Raw genomic sequence first — 20,952 nt, forward strand, 5'->3', positions numbered from 1 at the left:
AGAGCTTCAAATGGCCTAGCTGCAAGTCCCCTATCCCACTGTGCTCACACGGAAAAGGTTTTCTAGCCTAACCACCCTCCTTATCAAATGGACTAGATGCAATTCCTGCTTGTCCCTGAGTAGCAGACTTTATTTCCTTGCTATCTGGTGGAATTATTCAAATGAACCAATCACATTCTCCTGCAGGAACCGAGGGTACCACACCCTTTTGATACTACAAAGTTCACTTCCATAGCATGCAATTATTCCCCCTCTTCCCAAATGCAAGACCTGTGTGGTCCCACTTGGCATGCAGTGTCCTCCTTCCCCAGGCTGTGATTATATGACACTAATGAACTGCTGTTGATCTCCCTGTACAGTATCAGAAATCACGTCTTCAGCCATCTCATAACCCTAGAGTAGGAATCCCTCCCTCACGAACTGAGTGAAGAGGGGATGATTAAAATAATACATTGCGTGTCTGCAATGTGTCAAGTGTGATAGTTGCTAAGGTGACCATAATGAAGAAAACAAAGCTCCTATGTTTGTAAGGGAGACAGAAATTAAACAAATAGCCACACAATAATGTATCATTAAAATCGTGCTTAATATTATAAGGGAAAATGTCAGGGTGCTTTTGTGAATTGTTCATTTATATCTTTTGAGCATTAATCTATAGGGTCCTTAGTGTTGGTCATGCTGATGTATTTGAGCTAATAATAAAGATATAAACTTTTTGTCCAGTTTCTTGTGTGCAGTTTTCTGCATGTGCAGCTTAATTTTTGCATTGTATAATAAACACATTATAACTTTATGTTACCAATTTGATCAACCTTTTCTCTCCTGATTGTTTTTGTTGCTTTTATTCTTAGAATTCTTCCTTCAGAAATTTGGCAAGGAGGTGGAATCAAGATGGCAGAATAGATGGTCCCCAGTGTCACTCTGTCCCACAGTCAACCAATTTACAGCTATTAAAATGCAAGGACTGCCAAGCTGGGGCTGCTAGAGCTCAAGGGAAGAGGAGGAGAGACCTATAGAGTTCATGAAGGTGGGGGAAGCCACGATGAGAGAAGAAAGTGCCCCCTCTGACCAATTTGAGCCCCAGCCATTTCAAGTCTGGCCCTGATGAGCACATGGAGCAAGAGCTGGCAAAAACCATGGTTGTGCCCTTTGTGTGAAGTTGCAGGGGAGAGGAGGGTCTTGTGGTCCTGGGACCAACAAAACCATTGAGAGTGTCCCCATGGACCCACATATGAGTGAGGGGTCACAGACAACTGAAAAAAGGAGCCACTGAAAGGCCAGTGAGTCATCACAAGGGACCACCACATAACCCACCCCATGGGAAGTGTTTGGAGTGGGGATGGTGGGGGAGATTGGCCCACTTCTAGAACATTGGGGCATAGCATGGATAGCTGATCTGCCTTCCAATCAGCACAGGCCCACTCTGTGGAGACTGGTCAGGAATATTGAACTGCAGGGGGTGCAGTTTGCTGAAAAGACTCAGCCCTAGACCAGAGTTTCCCTGAAACCCAGGTGTATTGTACCTCCATGAGACCTGGAAGTGCTTACAAGGTCAACAAGTAAAACCTGAGCTGCACAAAAAGCCTTCCTCAGAGAATCAGCAGCAAAGCAGCAATTTAGCTCAACCACAGGGCTCAAGGGCTGGTCCCAACAGGAAGTTTCCCCATTTTAGAAGTAAGCAAAGGCCAACAAATTAGTTCCAGTGCAGAATTTAAGTGGTGGGTGTAGCTAATAATCCAGCACAGAACTCAAAGAAAACACAAAATACCCACAGATTGGAGACAAAGTTCTGATACTAACCAGTAAAGGTTTAACACCACCAAAGAACATCTGTAAAACCTAGGAGAGTTGGAAGCCCCCTGGGCTCCTGAGCCAGGATGTGGGGGTTCAGAGGGCCTCAGCCACACCCCTTGACATCTGCATCTAGCCAAGTGATGACCATGCTGCCATCAGAAACTCCCTGGGCTCCTGAGCTGGAGTAGGGGGACCTGTGGGCCTCAGCCATGCACCCCCACCCTCTGCAACCAGGCCAGCAAAGGAGCTGGCCATGGGCCAGCCCCGACCCTGACCCCCACCTCTGTTTCCCTACCCCACTTCCCCTCCCCACCACTGCTCTACAACAATTTCTTAGAGTGTAAAAAAAAATGATAATTATAAATACATAAATTTTAAAAAAGGAAATTTGGTAAGTATTCATCTACTTTTGTACATAATGTTTTTTACTTGAAAAGAAAATACATGCACATATATTATGTACCCATGGAAAAAAAGTCAAATAGTACTTCTTCCCAACCCAGATCTCCAGACATACCAATAGATTGAAAGCATTCTTGCAGAATTTTCTATGTACACCCACATATATAACCTTTAAACAATGATAACCTATTACAAACTCTCTTCTGTCCCCTTTTTCTTTTATTTAGTGATATATCTAGGATATCTTTCCAGATTAGTATATGTACATACAGCACATTTAAAAAAACAATTGCACAATTTTCTTTTTTTGTTTCTTTTTTTTCTCGGTGGATGGCTGGTACAGGGTTCTGAACCTTGACTTTGCTGTTAGTTGAACAATTTTCCACTGACCATCTCAGGATAATAAACAACTATGCCTCTAGTCTACTATCTTCCATATAATGCTGTAATGAACACTTTTGCAAAAATGTCTTGGTATACATATGCAAGAATATCAATGGCTAAATTTTCAAAACTGTAATTGCTGGGTTAAAGCAATTGTTTATTATGAACATTTATATATTAAGAAAATTAGAACTTTGCCAAATATGTTATAATTATTTTTTTCCCAGTTTGTTATTTAAGTCTGTTTGTGGTACTTTTAGCCATAAATAAAATTTAAATGTTTAGGTAGTCCAATTTATCAATCTTTTTCTTTATAGTTTCTGGGACATGTATCTTATTTAGACACACACCAAGATTAATTTTTTTCCTACTACTTTTAGTATTTCATTTTTGCATTTAAATTTTTGAGTCATGTGAAGTTTATTTTGGCAAAAGGAATAAAGTAGGGAGCCAAGTTAATTTTTTTCCAGATGGCTTCTTAGCATCCCAGCACCATTTATTGAAAATCCATTTTTTCCCCTTGTCTTAGACTATTTCTGTTGCTTATAATAGAATACCTGAAACTGGGTGATTTATAAAGAAATAGAATTTATTTCTTGCAGTTTGGAGGCTGGGAAGTCCAAGGTCCAAGGAACACATCTAGTGAGGGACTTCTTCCTGGGGGGGCGGGGGGGGACTCTCTACAGCAACTCAGGGTATCAGAGCTAGAATGGGCTGAGCAAGAGTAAGTAAACCTTCTCACGTGATCTCCTTTTAAAATCATCAGAACCACACCCATGACCACCCATTAAACCCTCAGCTCAGGGCAGACCCTGTGGTGCACTCGTGAGAGTGTGGCGCTGGGAGTGCAGCAGTGCTCCTGCCACGGGTTCGGATCCTATATAAGGATGGCTGGTGCGCTCACTGGCTGAGTGCAGTGTGGCCAGTCACAAAAAGACACACACACAAAAAACAAAAACCCTCAGCTCATTATTCCATGAATGGATCAATCTGTTCAGTAGGGTTCAGACCTTGGATCCAATCACTTCTTAAAGGTTCCACTTTTCAAATACCACGATTGGATTTCCCACTCTCTTACCTCTGTTACAGTGGAGATCAAGTTTACAATACATGAAATTTTGGGGGACACATTTAACCCGAAGCATTCCTACTGTTTTGATATACTCTACTAACTTCACATATACATTTGGATTTATTTCTAGTTTATATTCTGTTCTATTCATCTGTTTATACACGCATTAGAATGAAACCTTTTAAATTACTATTTTTTATAATACATTCTATCCATTAATTTTTATTCCACATGGAATTGATTTTGGTACGTAATGTCAGGTTGGAATGTAAATGCCAAATAAACTCACACTGTAGACATAAAGAAGAAAGATATTAAAGAAAATAGAAGTGGTAGGTATTGACCTCACATCACGTTTGTATAATAGTTCATGAAAGGTGGGGAGAAGAAAATGATAGCTTACAATCATGGTATTTTAATTTTGTTACTAAAAATTGATTGCAGTATTTATTATTAAAAATGTAATACATGAGTACTGGCGCTAAAAACAGGACAATTTTGATCACTGTTTCCTGTATCTATAGTTCTTCTTTGAAATTGTTAACCAATTTGGCTATCTGAATTAATTATGGGAGACTGTATCCTCTTATTACACTATCCTATCTTTCTATATTTATAATTTTGTTATTTCTTGTATTTATGACTTTTATTAAAAAATATTTAATTACAAAACATGATGTTTGAATTTTGCCACAGGGCTCCAAAGAGGAGTACCATAGTGTGACAGAATTATGTGGAACTGAGCTCAGAATCTTTGTCCAACAAATTAAACTTGCCTATAAGTATTAGCTTTAAGCACTAATGGAGTTTAAGTGTAAGACTACAAAAGAAAATACCAGATTGCCTCCTCCTATGTATGTGTTCCAGAAATAGGGCTTAGTTTCCCAAGGAACACAACAGTTTAGGGTTAATTTCAGCTGCAATTTTGTGGTAGACACAGTGCCCAACTGTCTCAACCACAGAGACCAGGAAAACCTAAAATACTGACTTTCTTAATCTTATTTGTAGCCAATTCTGGCTGATAGGACACAAACAGAAGATTATTGGTGCATGCTGGGGATGCATTTTCTTTTCTGATGGTAGAGGCAGATGTGGCTAACACCACCTCTTCTCTCCTTTTTCCTCTTGAAAGCAGGCTTGGTGTCTGGTGTCTGGCAGCTATTTTTGAACTATGAAGTATATGCAGAGAACATTGCAGAATATTGGCCTGGACTTTGATGCCAGTACTCTCCATCCCCAAACTTCTTGCATGAAAAAAATCTTATTTGTTCAAGTCACTGTTAAATTTTCTATAATGTACAGCCAAGAGTCATGGACAACTAATAGAAACAGTATAATAATGTATAAAGCACTAATTATAAAAACACAAATAGAGTAATAGATTTTTCTGCCTACATAATTTCAATCAAGTCATGTGAAAGATTTTTTCAAAAGATATTTACAGGAGTTGATATCCTATAATAATAAAAATAAAGTGCCACTAAATTTTATTTGAAGACTTAAGTATGAAGACCCTATTTCTTTTCTTTGAGTTAAATGAGGAAAAATATTAGGAGTCTTTGCAGAGCTAAAAGAAATATCAAGAAATGTTCAGTTTAGCCACTGTGATGGGGAAAGAAACAAAATTTGAGTGTTTTTTTGTATCATGTAATTTGCATATGTGATGTCAATTAAATTTCATCCATCAGTAAATGGATGAGCTGTGTACTGAATCTATACTGGTCTGGTTGCAGAGCCTGGGCTCTTTCCACCCAACCATGTTCAAATTTCCTAAACCAGGGGTTAAAAACACAAATGCCTACAGAGTTGGTAAGTAACTTTCAAAACACCTGTGGTGTGGACTGTGATTAACTGGAGCACTTGTACCTCTTCTAAAGGAGGAAACTTCTACTCAGCTGTGGGGAAATCAGGCACTGTGTATGACTGAGTACATGAGGACTCAAGTGGTGAGTTTTACCTTGGGTGATGGTGGAGTTCCTCCCGTAAGCAATGAACTGCTGATGAAAAAAAAGTGTCATTTAATGATTTTCTAGTGCAGGCAAAAGCAGAATGTATTTTGAAATGCTTTCAGGCTCATCTGGACACACACACACATACACAGAGTTACCTCCTATATACTCAGGGACTCTGAGCCTAAGAAAATTGTTAACTAGCATATAAGGGCTGTTGCTTTGCCTCACATGGATTTATCACTTCTCTTCCCCTGGGTGATGGAGCTGCAAAAAGGATTACTCAAAGCCCATTTCTTCTCAGCAGTGAGAGACCCTGAAGGGGTTAATTTCCTGGGACCCTCAAGAGAGAGGCATTCCTTCCTTTGGAAACTAACCACTAACCCAGGTTCTCTCCTGGCTTTTATTCTCCAGACCGAGAAGTTACAGAAAAAGAACATAGGTGGGGTTATGGCCAAATATAGTTTAACAACATAGGCTGGTAACATTAGTGAAACAAGCAAAATGACATTTCATAATGCAATTTGCAAAAGGTTAAGTCGATCCATCAGCAAAAGCTTGATTGAAGCAAACATTTTCCTTCCCTACAGCAATTTCCCTAGTATTTTACATATCAATCAAGTGACTTGTCTGTCCTTGAGCCAGCAACTTTGCTGTGTTACAAAGACTTTAGCCTGAGGAAAGTTTCCTGTCTTTTGCAAAGTTAACATTTCTATATGTAATTCCAAAAGGTTAGGTTAAACCTGAGACTACAGGGCTTTGGAAATAGGCCCTGTGAAATACATATGCTTTTTAAATGTCAGTGTACTCCACAAAGAACAATTTGCATTGAAAGAATGTGCTAAATCTGTACTAGCTGTATTTAAATCTTGCTCTAGATTAGAGGTTTGCAAACTTTTAAATCCATATCCCACTCTGTTAAAAGGAAATATTACTTAGAAGCCTAACAGAACAGAAACTAAAGGAGAAGAACATTTCAGCAAAGAAGGTGTGCTTAATCATGCCAAAGGCTGTGGACAAGTAGGACTGAAAGGTGTCCATTGGATTGAATTTGGGGAGGTCATAATGACAGTGGCAGAAGATTCAGTGGAGAAGTAGGGGGCCACAGCCAGATTTCAGTGATTTGGGGGAAACCAGGTTAGATCACACCTTCAGGATAAAAGGTGTTTTGTTTTTGCTTTGTTTCAAGATGACAAAGACTAGAATACCATTTAAAAGCAAAGGAAAAAGAGTACTGGAGGGGCTGGTTTTAATGGAGAGAAGGAAGAAGGAGAAACTGTAAACAGAGTGCTATGGTCTTGATGACCCCACCAAAACTCAGGTGTCACCAGTGTGATAGTATTGAGAGGTGGCCTTCAAGAGGTGATCAGTCCATGAAGGCTCCTCCCTTGTTCATGGGACTAAGGCCCTTATAAAAGAGGCTTCACACAGCTTTGGCTCTCTTTTGCCTTTATGATGTTGGCATTAGGGTCTGAGGGTCCTGACAGTGGGCCTCAACCCACCCAGTCCTCTTACCAGGTTCTTGACTTCATCACAGGAAAGAGTTCAAGGGCAGAGTCACAGTAGAAAGTGAGAACAAGTTAAATGTAACATATAAGAAATATGGGTTCCAGACAGAGTGTGACAGAGCTCCAGAGACTGAGCAAGCCCTGCACCAAGTTTAACACAAAAGTAAGTTCAGTACAGACATCAAGACTAACATAAAAGTAAGAAAAACATACTTAAAGTTCAGTACAAAGTGCAGGCTGGCTCAGGAGAATGAGCAGCTGCTCCCTGAAAGTAAGTTTGATACAAAGTAAAGTGTACACACCTCAGCCAGGCGTGGGTCGCCTCCAGGAAAGTGAGCAACAACCCTGCCATCCACTGGATTTGGCTTTTACAGTTTCTCTATCTAATGAATATACAATTAAGGGGGTGGTTCCCAGTTATATGCACCTGGCATAGTCAAGAATATTCTGTGCTCTCTATTGAGCATGCCCAGCAACTGGATTTGCATAAACCACCCCCTTGTGGTCTAATTTTCCCCTTGTTGGTGCTAAAAATAAGTCTAACTGGTAACAGTAACTTTCCTCCAGAGGTGGTCTTAGAGGAGGGGACCTGAGACCTCCAGGAGTGGCTGGAAATTCAGAGGCATCTCCTGAAACCTGAGCCTAGGGAAACTGAGCACTTCTTGTATCACTTCCACTATGTGAACACACAGTGTTCCTTCCCTGTGGAAGACACAGCAAAAAAGGTGTCATCTTGGAAGCAGAGAGCAGTCCACCAGACCATCTAACCTGCTGGCACCTTGATCTTGGGCTTCCCAGCCTCTAGAACCATAAAAAATAAATTTCTGCTTTTTATAAATTACCCAGTCTCAGATATGTTGTTGTAGCAGCACAAAACACACGAAGACATGCATATTAGAATTACAGGGCAAGGACAGTAAATGGAACAATTTTCTCTACTGGTTTGTTTTCTGCAGATGAGCTACTAGAAAAAAGTCACTGTAAAATATGGGAAGGAGACATGAATAGAAAATTTCCTAGTATATTTTCTGAGCCCAGTTGTGGTTAGAGACCATAAATCCAGTAAGTGAGCATTCAGCAGTTTTAGTATAGAGAAGGCAGCTAATTGGGTTGATCCAGGGGTTGGGGTTTTGCCAGATGGATAGGATGGAAGGACAGAGTTGCAAAGAAGTTGCTGATACAGTGCATGAGGGGTTGATGGGCCATCTGAATATTATCCAAATTGAGAGGAAAGTGACAATAGATGGGATCTATTCAAGAGAAAGTGAGGGTTGGAAGAATGGTACAGATTAGTGAAGTAAAAGTCCAGGTGGCGTGGGAGTGGGTGAGGAAGTCAGGTGAAATGACAACAGATTGGGTCTGTTGACCCAATGGGATTTGACAGAAAATGGGATTTAAAAAAATTCAACTTCATCTTTTTTTCTACAAGAATTTTCGTTGAAGAACTATCTGACTATAGAGGCAAGCAAAAATTAAAGAAACAGATCATTCCAAATCTCACCATGCAGAAATAACTGTTGTAAATGTGCTGGTGAATTTTTTTCCAATTATTTACATCTTTAATAAAACTCTATTATGGAGCTTTCAAATATATTCTAAAGTTTGGCAGAATGATATAGCATACACCCATGTACCCATCACCTGTCTTAAAAAACTATCAAATTTTAAAAATCTTTTTTTCATATATACTCTACTTTCTTTTTTGCTGTATTTTATAGAAAACTGCACTGTTTCACCCATAAGTACTTCTGTATATGCCCCCAATGAATAAGGACATTAGAAACAAATATATACATAGATATATATCTCTCTATCTCTCTATATATATCTATCATCACACCTGACAAAAAATAAGTTTTAATTTCTTAACATTCTCTAATATCCAGCCTGTGTTCCAGTGTTTGAATCACAGTCCAAACAAGGTGTGCACATTGCATATGGTTGATTTACCTCTCAAGTTTCCTTTAATCCAAAACAGATCTTTTAGGGGCTGACCGGTTACTCAGTTGGTTAGAGTGCAGCCTTGTAACAGGAAGGCCAGGAGTTTGGATCCTGTACTGGCCAGCACCCCCGCCCCTCAAAAAACCCCAAGAACCAAACAAATGATCTTTTACTCCTTTTATAACAATTCCATTTAGTAGTTGCATTTTCTACACTCTGGATTTAGAAGATATCTTTAAATGTATTCCTCTTGCCCTTATATTTCTGGTTAAAAAAGGAAGTTATATGCAGGGGCTTAATAGGATTCAGAATCAATTACTTTTGCTAGTATATTTTGTAGACTTAATATAGATTTTTATCTATCTTTCTGTATAAAGACCTATACATGCATGGTACAAAAGATAAGCTCATATTAGAGTGATATATTGTATCATTTTAACTTAACAATAAAACATGAAGCTCTGTCCATATCAGTAATACAGGTGTGTATCATTTTTTAAATGGCTGCTCAAATATTCAGTTTTAGAATGAACAGTAATTCTATTGATTTCCTACTGGTGGACATTTAGTTTTTAAAATTTTTCTATAATTATTAATAGCACTGTGATAAACACCCTTTTGAATAAATCTATACTTTGTTTGATTTCTTCTTTAGAAAAAACTTTGTATGAGTGAAATAGCTGGCTCAAAGAATACACATATTAAAATCTTTGATACACATTGCCAAACCATTTCACCCCTGAAACTTTGTATTTATTTGAAATCTCATCAGTGTGTCTCTGCATGCCTGTCCTCCATAGACTCATTAAATATTTGCCAATGTAAATATTTTTAAACTTTACCAAACTCAGAGATCAGAAATATTTCAAAAATATTTTACTATATATTTCCTTAGATGTTTGTTTGAGAGAATGAACATTTTTTTTTCAGGTTTTTGGGGGCTATTTTCATTTTTTGAATTGCCCGTTTAAGTCCTTTTTCGGGTTTTTCTTTGATTTTCTTGTCTTTTTATTTATTGATTATTTAAATAATTTTATATTATAAAAATCATATGTACCGAAAAGTTTATATAGTCCAGTAAGTTATAATGAAATGTAGATTTTAGTTCCCTTCCTCAAGTGCTAATCTCTAGCTTTCCAGAAAGCTAGAGACTGTGTGTTCAAGAGACTGACTATTTTTAACAATATATTTGCGTTTTTACTCAAAAGGGGTCATACTATACTATTCTCTATACCTTTGCTTTTTTTTCCTCAATAATATATCTTAGACATCTTTCCTTGTAGCACACATAGCTATACCTCTTTCTTTATAATGGTTACATAGTATCCCATTGTTGGGATGAACCATGATTTATTTTACCAGTCCCCTGTTAATGGACATATAGGTGTTCCCAGTTTTTTGTTATTACAAAGTTCAAATAAATTCTCTGTACTCAGTATCAATATGCATGTATATAATTGTATCTGTGGGATAAATACCTAGAAATAGAATTGTTGAGTCAAAGGTAATGTGCATTTAAAAATTTCATAGACTTTGCCATGATGCACTCTAAACAGACTTAGCATTCCCACCAACAGTGTATTTCTTTGGCAATCTGATCATAATTTTAATATGCAGTTCTTTATGTGTAAGGTATTTATTCATATCATTTATGGTCATTTTTGTGGAATGTCTGTTCATGTCCCCAGCCCATTTTATATCAGATTGCTTGACTATTCTTCTTGATTTGTAGGAGTTCTTTATATTTTAAGGATATTGACTCATTGTTTATTACATATGTCGCAAATGTCTTTTCCTTGTGTGTAATTTGTTCATCTTGTTTGTGATTGATGTATAGGCATTTTAATTTTTACATAAATAATAATTTTCTTCATGGTTTTGAACTGGTTTCAAGTTTAGAAAGTTCTTCATTCCAAGATTATAATAGATATTTGCTTGCTTTTAAAAATTTTTATAGTTTCATTGTGTATGTTTCTGTTTAACAATTTAATCTGACCAGAATTAATTTTTTATTATAGTGCTATGGTGTGAAATAAAAATCAAATTTTATACACTAAGGTGCAGGGTTTGATCCCTATACCAGCCAGCCTCCTCCACCCCCCATAGTGGATTAAATTATGTCCCCCCAGAACTCACTGAAGCTTGAATTGTATCTCCTAAGTTTTATGTCCTAGAACTTGGCCCCCACTGTGATTGTTAAGAGGGTGGGAAATCCTATTATGGTAATCAAAGGGTGGGGTCTTGAAGAGGTAATTAGATTATGGGTCCGTGCTGTAGTGAATGGATTAAAAATGGTGGTCAGGGGCATGGTTCTGAGGGCTTTAAAAGAAGAGAAAGGAGAGTCTCTCTCTCTCTGCTTCCACCATCTTGCAATGTGATACCTCTGGGTTACTGTTGCCACCACCAGATGGACTTTGGACTTCCCAGCCTTGGAAACTGTAAGCAACAAATTTCATTTTCTTTATAAATCACCCAGCTTCAGATATTTTGTTATAAGCAACAGAAATGGAGTAATACAGAAAATTGGTACGAGAGGAGTGGGATGTTGCTTATAACAAATACTTGAAAATGTGGAAATGGCTTTGGAAATTGGTGTTGAGGATAGGTTGGAGGAGTTTGGAGGACTCAGAAGATGACAAAAAGATGAGGGAAAGTCATGAATGTTTTAGAGACTGGTTAAATGGTGGTGACCAGAATGCTTATGGAAATATGGACTGTAAAGACCATTCTAAGGAGGTCTCAGATAGAAATAAGAAGGAGTTTATTGGAAACTGGGGCAAAGATCACCCTTGCTGTGAATTGGCAAGGAACTTGGCTGCATTCTGTCCATGCCCTAGGACTTTGTGGAAGTTGGAACTTAGGAGTTGTGAACCAGAGTATTTGGCAGAAGAAATTTCTAAGCAGCAAAGCATTCAGGAAACTGTATGACTACTTGTAACAGCCTACACTGAGTTATAGCAGTAAAGACATGACTTAAAGCCAGAATTTAAAAGAAAAGCTGACTATAAAGATTTAGAAAATTTGCAGCCTGGCCATGTGGTACAGAAGCAGAGAGCATGCAATGGTGCATCCCAGTGACCCTTAGCTAAGATGATAAGTGCAAAAGAAAGGGATTATCAAGAGAAGGAGGAAAAGGCCCTGAAAGCATTGCAGAAGCCTCTGGGGCCAACCCTTCCATTTCAGGCCCAAAGGAGGCCTGAGGCATCCTCCACAACTTTGCTGCTCAGGGCCACCTAGGGAAGCTGCTCCCCACATCAGCACCCCAGCTGCTTTGGCTGCTCCAGCTGTGGCTAAACTGGCCCCAGGTGTGGCTGGATGCACAGCTTTGGAAAATACAAGCTGGAAGACTTGGCAGGGTCCATGTGGTGTTAGGATTGTAGGCTCACAGAATGCCAGAGCTTGGAAGGCTTGGGAGCCTCTCCCAGATTTCAAAGGATGTATGGAAAAGTCTGGGGACCCAGGAAGAGATCTGTTGCAGGGGCGGGGTCACTGCAGATAGCCTTCACTAGAACAATGCTGAGGGGAAATGTGGGGTTGGAGTTGCAGCAGAGAAACCCATCAGCCTCATGCCTACTGGAGCCATGACAGCAGGACCACCATGGAGACTCCACACCTGTGGAGCTACCAGAGTGCAACACCAGCCTAGGAGAGCAGAAGTGTGGCTTGAGACCAGGAAAGCCATAGGAGTGGAGCTGCCTGAGGATTTGGTGACCCAAACCCCGCACCAGTGTGCAGAGGATGTGGAGCATGGAGTCAAGCTACTTGATCCACTAGCTCTTAGATTTAATGCCTGCCCTGCTGGGTTTTGGACTTGTTTGGGACCTGTTTCTCCTTTCTTTTGGCCTATTTCTCCCTTTTGGAATGGGAATATATATCCTATGCTTGTCCTACCCTTGTATCTTGAAAGTAGATAACTTGTATTGGTTTCACAGACAGGACTTTGAACTTTGGACTTTTGAGTTGAAACAAGTTAAGACTTCACGGATGAAATTAATGAATTTGTATGTGAAAAGGACATGAGTTTTGGGGGGCCAGGTGTGGAATGCAGTGAATTGAATTATATCCCCCAAAACTCATTGAAGCTTGAATTGTGTCTCCCAAGTTTTATGTACTAGAAATTTGGCCCCCACTGATTGTTAAGAGGGTTGGAAATCCTATTATGGTAATTGAAAGATGGGCCTTGAAGAGGTGATTAGATTATGGGACCTGCTGTAGTGAATGGATTAAAAATGGTGGTCAGGGGCATGGTTCAGAGGACTTTTAAAGAAGAGGAAAGTCTGTCTTCCTCTCTCTCTGTCTCTCTGCTTCCACCATCTTGCAGTGTGAGACCTCTGGGTCACTGTTGCCACCACCAGATGGATCTTGGACTTCCCAGCCTCAAAACCTGTAAGCAATAAATTTCATTTTCTTTATAAATCACCCAGTTTTGAGTATTTTGTTATAAGCAACAGAAGCAGATTAATACATCCCTCTGACCCCCACAAAAAGATCAAATTTTGTTTTTCCAAATGGAAGGATATCATGCTCAAGCCATATCCTTCCTCCATTTATTTGGACTGTTGCCACTTGAAATCCACTCAGTTTTTGTGTACACGAAACTTTTTCTAGACTTTCATTGCGTTGCTGCAATGTAGTTGCATATTTACATGCCTCTGTGATACCCTGTTAGCCACTGTACCTTTGTCTTTAGTTTTCAGAAGTTTGATATGATGTATCTTGGTGGAGCATTTCTTTTATAGGGGATTTGCTCAGCTTCTTTAATCTGTAAGTTTGTGTCTTTTGCTACATTTGGGAAGTGATCAGCCATTACTTCTTGAATTCTTTCTCTTCTGGCATTCCAATGGTAATAATGTTAGATCTTTTGCTATCATCCCACAGGTTCTGGAGGCCCTGCTTCCCAGACTTTTTTTCTTTCTGTTGTTTAGACAGTAAATTCTATTGGTTTGTAATGTCTTGAAATAGTATTATTTTTTATGATAGCTGTTTGAGATCTTTTTTTTGTTTTTGTTTGGGGCAGCTGGCAGTAGAAGGATCAACCCTGGACCTTGGTGTTTTCAGAACCAAGCTCTAACCAACTGAGTTAACTGGCCAGCCCCAGTTTAAAATCTTTTTCAGATAATTCAAATATCTGATTCATCTCAGTACTGGCCTTTGGTTTCCTTTTCTCATTTCAGTTTGCGATGTTCCTGGTTCTTGCTATGGGAGAGATTTTCTGTTGTATCCTAGATATTTTGGATATTATGTTAGGAGATTGAATCTTATTTAAGTCTTCTACATTAGCAGGCAATTACCCATTTAGGTTTAAGACATAGGTCTTGGCTTACTTTTGTGGCTGTGGTTCCAATGACAGTTTAGTTTTTGGAGTTCTTACATGGCTGTTCTGGTCTGCTTTGTTCACCTGGGGCTGCTGGGGCACCTGCTAGGGCAGGATATGCTTCTCAGGTCCTGGTGTTGCTAGGTGGGCATGTTGCTGGCATCACTAGGAGAATAGTGCCATCCTGGGCTTGCTTGGTGCTTGCTTGGTGCTCAGTCTCTGCTGATGCCATCCATGCAGTGAAAGGCACATTCTGGGCCTACTGGTGCCACTATATAGGGGTTGGGGTCTGCCAGGGCCCAAGACACAGAAAGTGCTTCTCAGTTCTGCCAGCTGTCAAGGGGCTTCCTGTCTGATCTCTGTTGGTGACTCCGGGGTGGGGAAGAGCCACCTCAAGTCATTTTGTGCTTTGGGGGCCAGGGGGGCAGGAAACACCAGACTTGGATTGCCTTCTGCAGCTAGGTGGAGGGCCAGGAGACACTAGGCCTGCTGATGCTGTGGGGTTGGGTAGCAGGGGCCTGCCTGCTATAGCCAGGTAGGGGTAGGCATGGGATGCTCTGCCCAGTCTTCCCTGATGCCTCCCATGTGGGTGGAATGGCCCACTTGCTGCTAATTGGTTTGGAGCAAGAGGTGCGGCTCCCTAGTGTCTGCTGCACATCCCCTTTTCCAGTCCTTTGGCCAGAGAGAGCATGCTTTCCTTGTGCCATTTTTTGGTCTCCACCTGTTGGTAGTTCCAGGTTGCACTCTTCTTTAACACTCAGTTTGAGATATATGAAAGGCAAAAAGAAAACCCACGGAACTCACTGCCTGTTGTTCCACAAGTCCTGAGGTTTTGAGTCCTAAGGCTCACCTTTTATGGCTGTCTATTTTTGTGGTTGTATTAAAAGAGGAGGAGCAGGGAGATGTGAGTATTGGGCATCTCCTCTCCTCACATCCCTTTAAGGCAATTTTTAATTTTTTTCCAGCACCCTTCCCTCCACCAGTATTAATTATCAACCTGTGATACAGTTATAAACATTGAACATTGGGAAATAAGGGATGAGATGTAGTTAGGCAGATACATTCTCTTTCCTTTTACCCCTCTGCGAACTGTCCTGCTGTGCAGCTTCTTCCTGCAAACCTTTTGGTCAACCACGTTTTGTGAACAAGGGCCGCAGGGTAACCTGCTGTGTTTTCTCATGGCTTACTGTACAGCAGTGGCCAGCACCATTCATCGCTGCATCACATTGATTCAGAACTTCTTTTTCTTCAACTCTGCTTTTTGCGTCTACTGAATGTGCTATCAGCCCTCTAATTCTTGCCTTAGGCTCTGCTTTTTAGAGGACTTGGACTAAGGCAATACCCAAGTAGTTAGGGGTGACCTGTCATAAAGTCCACAACTTATTTTCAAACAAGCAAATAAATCAACCCTATAGACCAATATCTTTTGTGAACATAAATCCTTAATGATTTATGTTCACAAAAAGCACTAGCAAATTGAATCCAGCAGAAGATAAATTGGGTAAGTGGAGTTTATATAAGGAATGAAAGATTGGTTCAATATTTGAAAATCAATCAACATAATTTACTGTATCAACAGACTGAAGAAAAACCATGTGATTATTACAATAGGTGCAAAAAGAACATTTGACAAAATTCAACATCCATTCTCAGCAAACTAAGAATAGTGGGGAATTTCCTCAACTTGGTGAAGAGCATCTGTGATGCACCTTGGCTAAAATCAGACTTAAAAAATAAAGACTTTCCTCTAAGACCAGAGAAAAGGATGTTAGCTCTCACCAATTCTATTTAATATTGTACTGGAGATCTTGCCAGTGCAATAACCTAATGAAATCATATGTAAACCTAAATAACAAACAGAGAAATTCTCTCAAAAAATATTGAGTTTTGGGGGGCTGGCCCATTAGCTCAATTGGTTAGAGTGTGGTGCTGCTAACACCAAGGCCCAGGGTTCAATCCCTGTACCAGCCAATGACACACACAAATAAACACACACACAGACACACACAAACGCACATACATATATATTGAGTTTAATTGAAAATGAGAAGGGAATTTGCAAATCTGGGATAGGAGGGCTATGATGATAGGCATATGATCTGAGGCAGCTGAGGTAAGGGGAAGCTTTTAAATGCAAAAGGAGGGGTATTTAGGTGCAAGGGGAAACTTCCTCTTCCCCTAAAGTTTCATTAATAAAAATTACTGACAAATTTAGATCAATATGAAGAAAAGGCATAACAAATTTTACTATTTAACATGCGGGGAGTGGGCAAAGCCTGAGGGAATCACAAGAGAGCAATGTCCCAATTTTCCACTGGGGAATAGAGTTTATATACTCTTTCTCTGTAGGGAAAGGGGAGATGGGAATATAGGAGTAAATGATGCTTAGTGGGGGGGTTAATAGGCCTGGAGAACATACAATGGCCTGAGACAAATTTTGGACAGCAGAGCAGACATGACTGGTAAATGATATTCTTTGCAATACTGAATGGGACTGAAATAGAAGACAATAGTCTGTAAACAAAAGTTAGTCCAGGTGTGTTGACAGACGACGGTCTTCCTTCCTGTGATATGAGTTAAGTTAATGGAAATTCAGGGAACGGACCAGAGGTAATTGTTTTCTTCTTTGGTGGTCCAGACTTTAGGCAAATAAGGGAACAGCTTCATTCTGTGCCTTGGAGAATGAGAGAGAATTGTGAGATAGGGGGTGGGAAGAGGAGGTCAGAGAGACATTGAGGCTCTTTCTTTATTCCAGCATGTCAAAGCACCATATTTTGGGGTAACAGCTTTCTATACCCCAACAAGTACACATAAGTTGTTCTGAAAGAATATTGGTTACAGGGGCTTATTGCAGGAATTTATGTCAGTTCATTAGTCAAGAGTGTATTAGGCAAGTGGTCTTATGCATAGCTAGCACATGTCCTTGTGACACATGTAGCAAGCTGCAATTTGGGACGTTCTTGGTAAAAAGTTGTTACAGGCATATGTGTGTAAGAACCCTTTATAGAGTCTTTGTAATAGTTCTTATCATAGGCATGTGTGCATGAGGGCCCTTCCTTCTCAGCCTTCTGACCCTATTTTCAGTTTTACACAAGTGACTCCATCTTGATCTTGACAATTTTCTCACATACCTATTTCAAGAGAAAGAAAACTGTCATTATTTGTACACAATGTAACTGTAGAAAAACTCAGTCTACAAAAAAACTACTAGAACTAATTAGTGAGTTCAGCAAGGCTGTAGGATACAAAATCAATAGACAAAAATTGTATTTCTATATACTAGCAATGACAATTGGAAATTAAAATAAAACTGTGTTAGTTTTGTAGGGCTGCTATAACAATGGACCACAAACTGAGTGCTTTAAAACAACACAAATTTATTCTATCACAGTTCTGGAGGCTAGAAATCAGAAGTTAAGGATTTGGCAGGACCACACTTTCTCTGCAGCCTCTAGGGGAGAATCCTTTCTTGCCTCTTCCAGCTTCTGATAGCCCCAGGCATTCCTTGGTTTGTGGCAGTATAACTCTAATCTCTGCCTCTGTCTTCGCTCAGGCATCTTCTGTGACCCAACGTGGTGTTCTCTCTGTGTTTCTGCGCTTATAGGGACATGAGGCATATTGGGTTAAAGACTCACCCATTATAAACTCATCTTAATTTAGCTAATTACATCTGCAATGACCCTATTTCCAAATAAGCTCACATTTGGAGGTACTGGGAGTTAGGACTTCAACATATGTTTTGTGAGGACGTGATTCTACCCGTAACAAGTACCATTTACAATAGTATCAAAAACATGAAATATTTGGGGATAAATCTAATAACATGCAAAATTTTTATGTAAAATTAATCCATAGATATATCCTAATCAAAATCTCAGCAGACTTGTTTGGTAAAAATTCACAAGCTAATTCTAAAAAGTATATGAGCATGGCACTGATAAAACCAAAGTCAAGGGTTCAGATCCACATACTTGCCAGCCATAAACAAACAAACAAACAAACAAACAAACAAACAAATAAAATGTATGCACAAAAGAGCAAAGGAACTAGAACAGCCAAAACAATTTTGGAAAAGGAAAAAGTTGAAAGACTCACACTATTTGATTACAAGACTTACTGGAAAGCTGCTATAATAAAGACAGTGTGGTATTAGGAAAAGAGAGTAATGGAACAGAATGGAAAATTCACTAAATAAGGTAGTTCAGTGGAGAAAGAATAGTCTTTTCAACAAATAGTATTGAAACAATTGGACACCTGAGTGCAAAAATAAGAACCTGTACTTTCTAAGAGAAAAAGATAAGAGAAAAACTTTATGACCTTGGGTTAGGCACAGATTTCTTAGGACACAAAAGCACAATCCAGGGCGGGCCAGTTAGCTCAGCTGGCTAGAGTGGTGTGCTGATAACACCCTGTGCTGGCCAGGAAAAAAAAAAAAAAAAAGAAAAAAGGAAAACACAATCTTAAAATAAAAAAATCAATAAGCTGGGCTTGATTAAAATGATAAACTTCTGCTCTTTGAAAGTCACTGTTAAAAGAAAAAAGAAAGGATAAGTCACAGGCTGGGATAAAACATATACCTGACAAAAGATTTGTATGCAGAATGTAAAAAGAGTGTTCACAACTAAAGAATAAGAAAACAATCCTATTAAAGAGGGAGTACCAAAAAAGGGGGGGGGGAATACAAGGAGTCTTTAATAAATTAATGAAAAGATTTGTATTCTTTCGTTTCATTTTTTCCCAACATTTTTGAAATGTTTGTAAAAGATTTGGACATTATACCAAAGAAGAAATATGACATATGATGAAAAGAAAGCACAAAAAAATGCTCTAAGCCATTAGTCATCAGGGAGATTCAAATTAAAACCACAATGAGATATCCCCTTATGCCTACTAGAATGAATAAAAATAAACAAGAAAACCCTGACAATACCAAGTGTAAGAACCCAAATGCCCCAAGGGATCACACCCTGATCACATAAGTCCTTCTTGGCCACACCCCATCATGGCACTGGTTGCCCTTCTCTTCCATACTCTCCTTCCCACTGGCACGAATCGCACACCAATCAGCTCACCCCAAGCCCCATGCGGTATGCTAAGTAGGGATTGTATTTTAAGCCAATCAGCCTTCCCTAAAAGCCCTATATATATGTGTGTGTGCGGCCTAATAAACGAGCTCTCTCAGGTGGATCGTCAACTGGTGTCGACTCGTCCTTTCATTTGGTGCCGAAACCCGGGACGGAGCTTCTCTCGAGCGGCAACACTTTTCGGATCGCAGCGGCAACACCTTCCAAGTCGCCCCTCGAGCTGTAACACTTTTTGAATCACAGTGGCAGCACTTTTCAAGTCGCCCCTCGAGAACTCCATCCTGCCAGGACAGGCCTCCCTTCCACCGCTCACCATTGATGGTCCACCCTTGTACATTCTTTGCAGTGCTGGCTCCTTCCACTCACCACCGGCTCATCATTAGGTAAGCCCCCATTCCTAAAGGGCACCGGGCCTTTTTCAGGCTACCACAGGGAGTCTAGATCGTCCGGTAGCCCCTAACGCCCATACCCCACCCCACCATGGTCTTCACGACCACCATAAATTCCCAAACTATAACAGGTTCCAAAGCCCCAGTAAACTTTTACTTTCATTTTTGGAGGTTAAAAGCCCCATTCTGTTCTCTCCTTCACCCTCCTGTCCACCACTCTCTTCTCTCCACTTCCCGGGTCCAGACCCGACCAGAAAATCCTGGCGCTAGGTTTCTTCAGGCACCGGGCTTTTGCCCTAGAGAAGTGGAGTTCTGAGTGATGACCCACACCTCCCTTCTCTCCTCCTGTTTCGTACCTGAACCTGCCGGGACTGACGTGACCTACTGGGGACGCCCTCTAGGATCCTGCCTTTCCCAACCGGCTGAAAGATCTGTCCTATCATTAAATCTCTGTCCGATTTCTGTCTAAATTCCCATTAAGAGACCAGAATGGGTGCTTCCTCCTTCTCCCTCGGGGACTCTCCACTTCAATGCCTTCTGAAAAACCTCACCAACCTTTCCCTCAGGCCGGATATTGAGCCCAAACTCCTCACCAAATTCTGTACACAAGATTGGCCTTACTATCCTTTAGATAATCAAAACACATGGCCCCCTGAGGGCACACTAGATCCTAACATTCTACAAGACCTCTTTAACTACTGCCAGCGCCTAAAAAAAATGGAAGGAGATCCCCTACATCAAGGCTTTTCGCCTCTTGGCTCAGAACCCCGCCCTCTGCTCCTCCTGTGCTCCCTCTCAAGTCCTTTTAGCCTGTAAACCCCCTTCACAGCCACCCCTCGATTCTTCCACCTTCAACCCTGCTGATGAACCCCCACCCTACCGACCTCCTCCTCCCCCAGTGCCTCCGGCGTCTGCTCCTCCTCCCCCGTCATCCACGTCACCTTCTGCACCTCCTGCGCCATCCACTCCCCCATCTTTACCCTCACCTACTCCTGACCCACTAAGCCCCCCTTTCACCCGTTCCCGAGGACCTCCCCCCACCCCTTTAACAATCACCCCACTACGTGAAGTAGCTGGGGCTGAAGGAGTAGTTAGGGTCCATGTTCCCTTTTCCC

Source organism: Cynocephalus volans, chromosome 6, assembly GCF_027409185.1.
Source record: "Cynocephalus volans isolate mCynVol1 chromosome 6, mCynVol1.pri, whole genome shotgun sequence".
NCBI classification, from domain to species: Eukaryota; Metazoa; Chordata; class Mammalia; order Dermoptera; family Cynocephalidae; genus Cynocephalus; species Cynocephalus volans.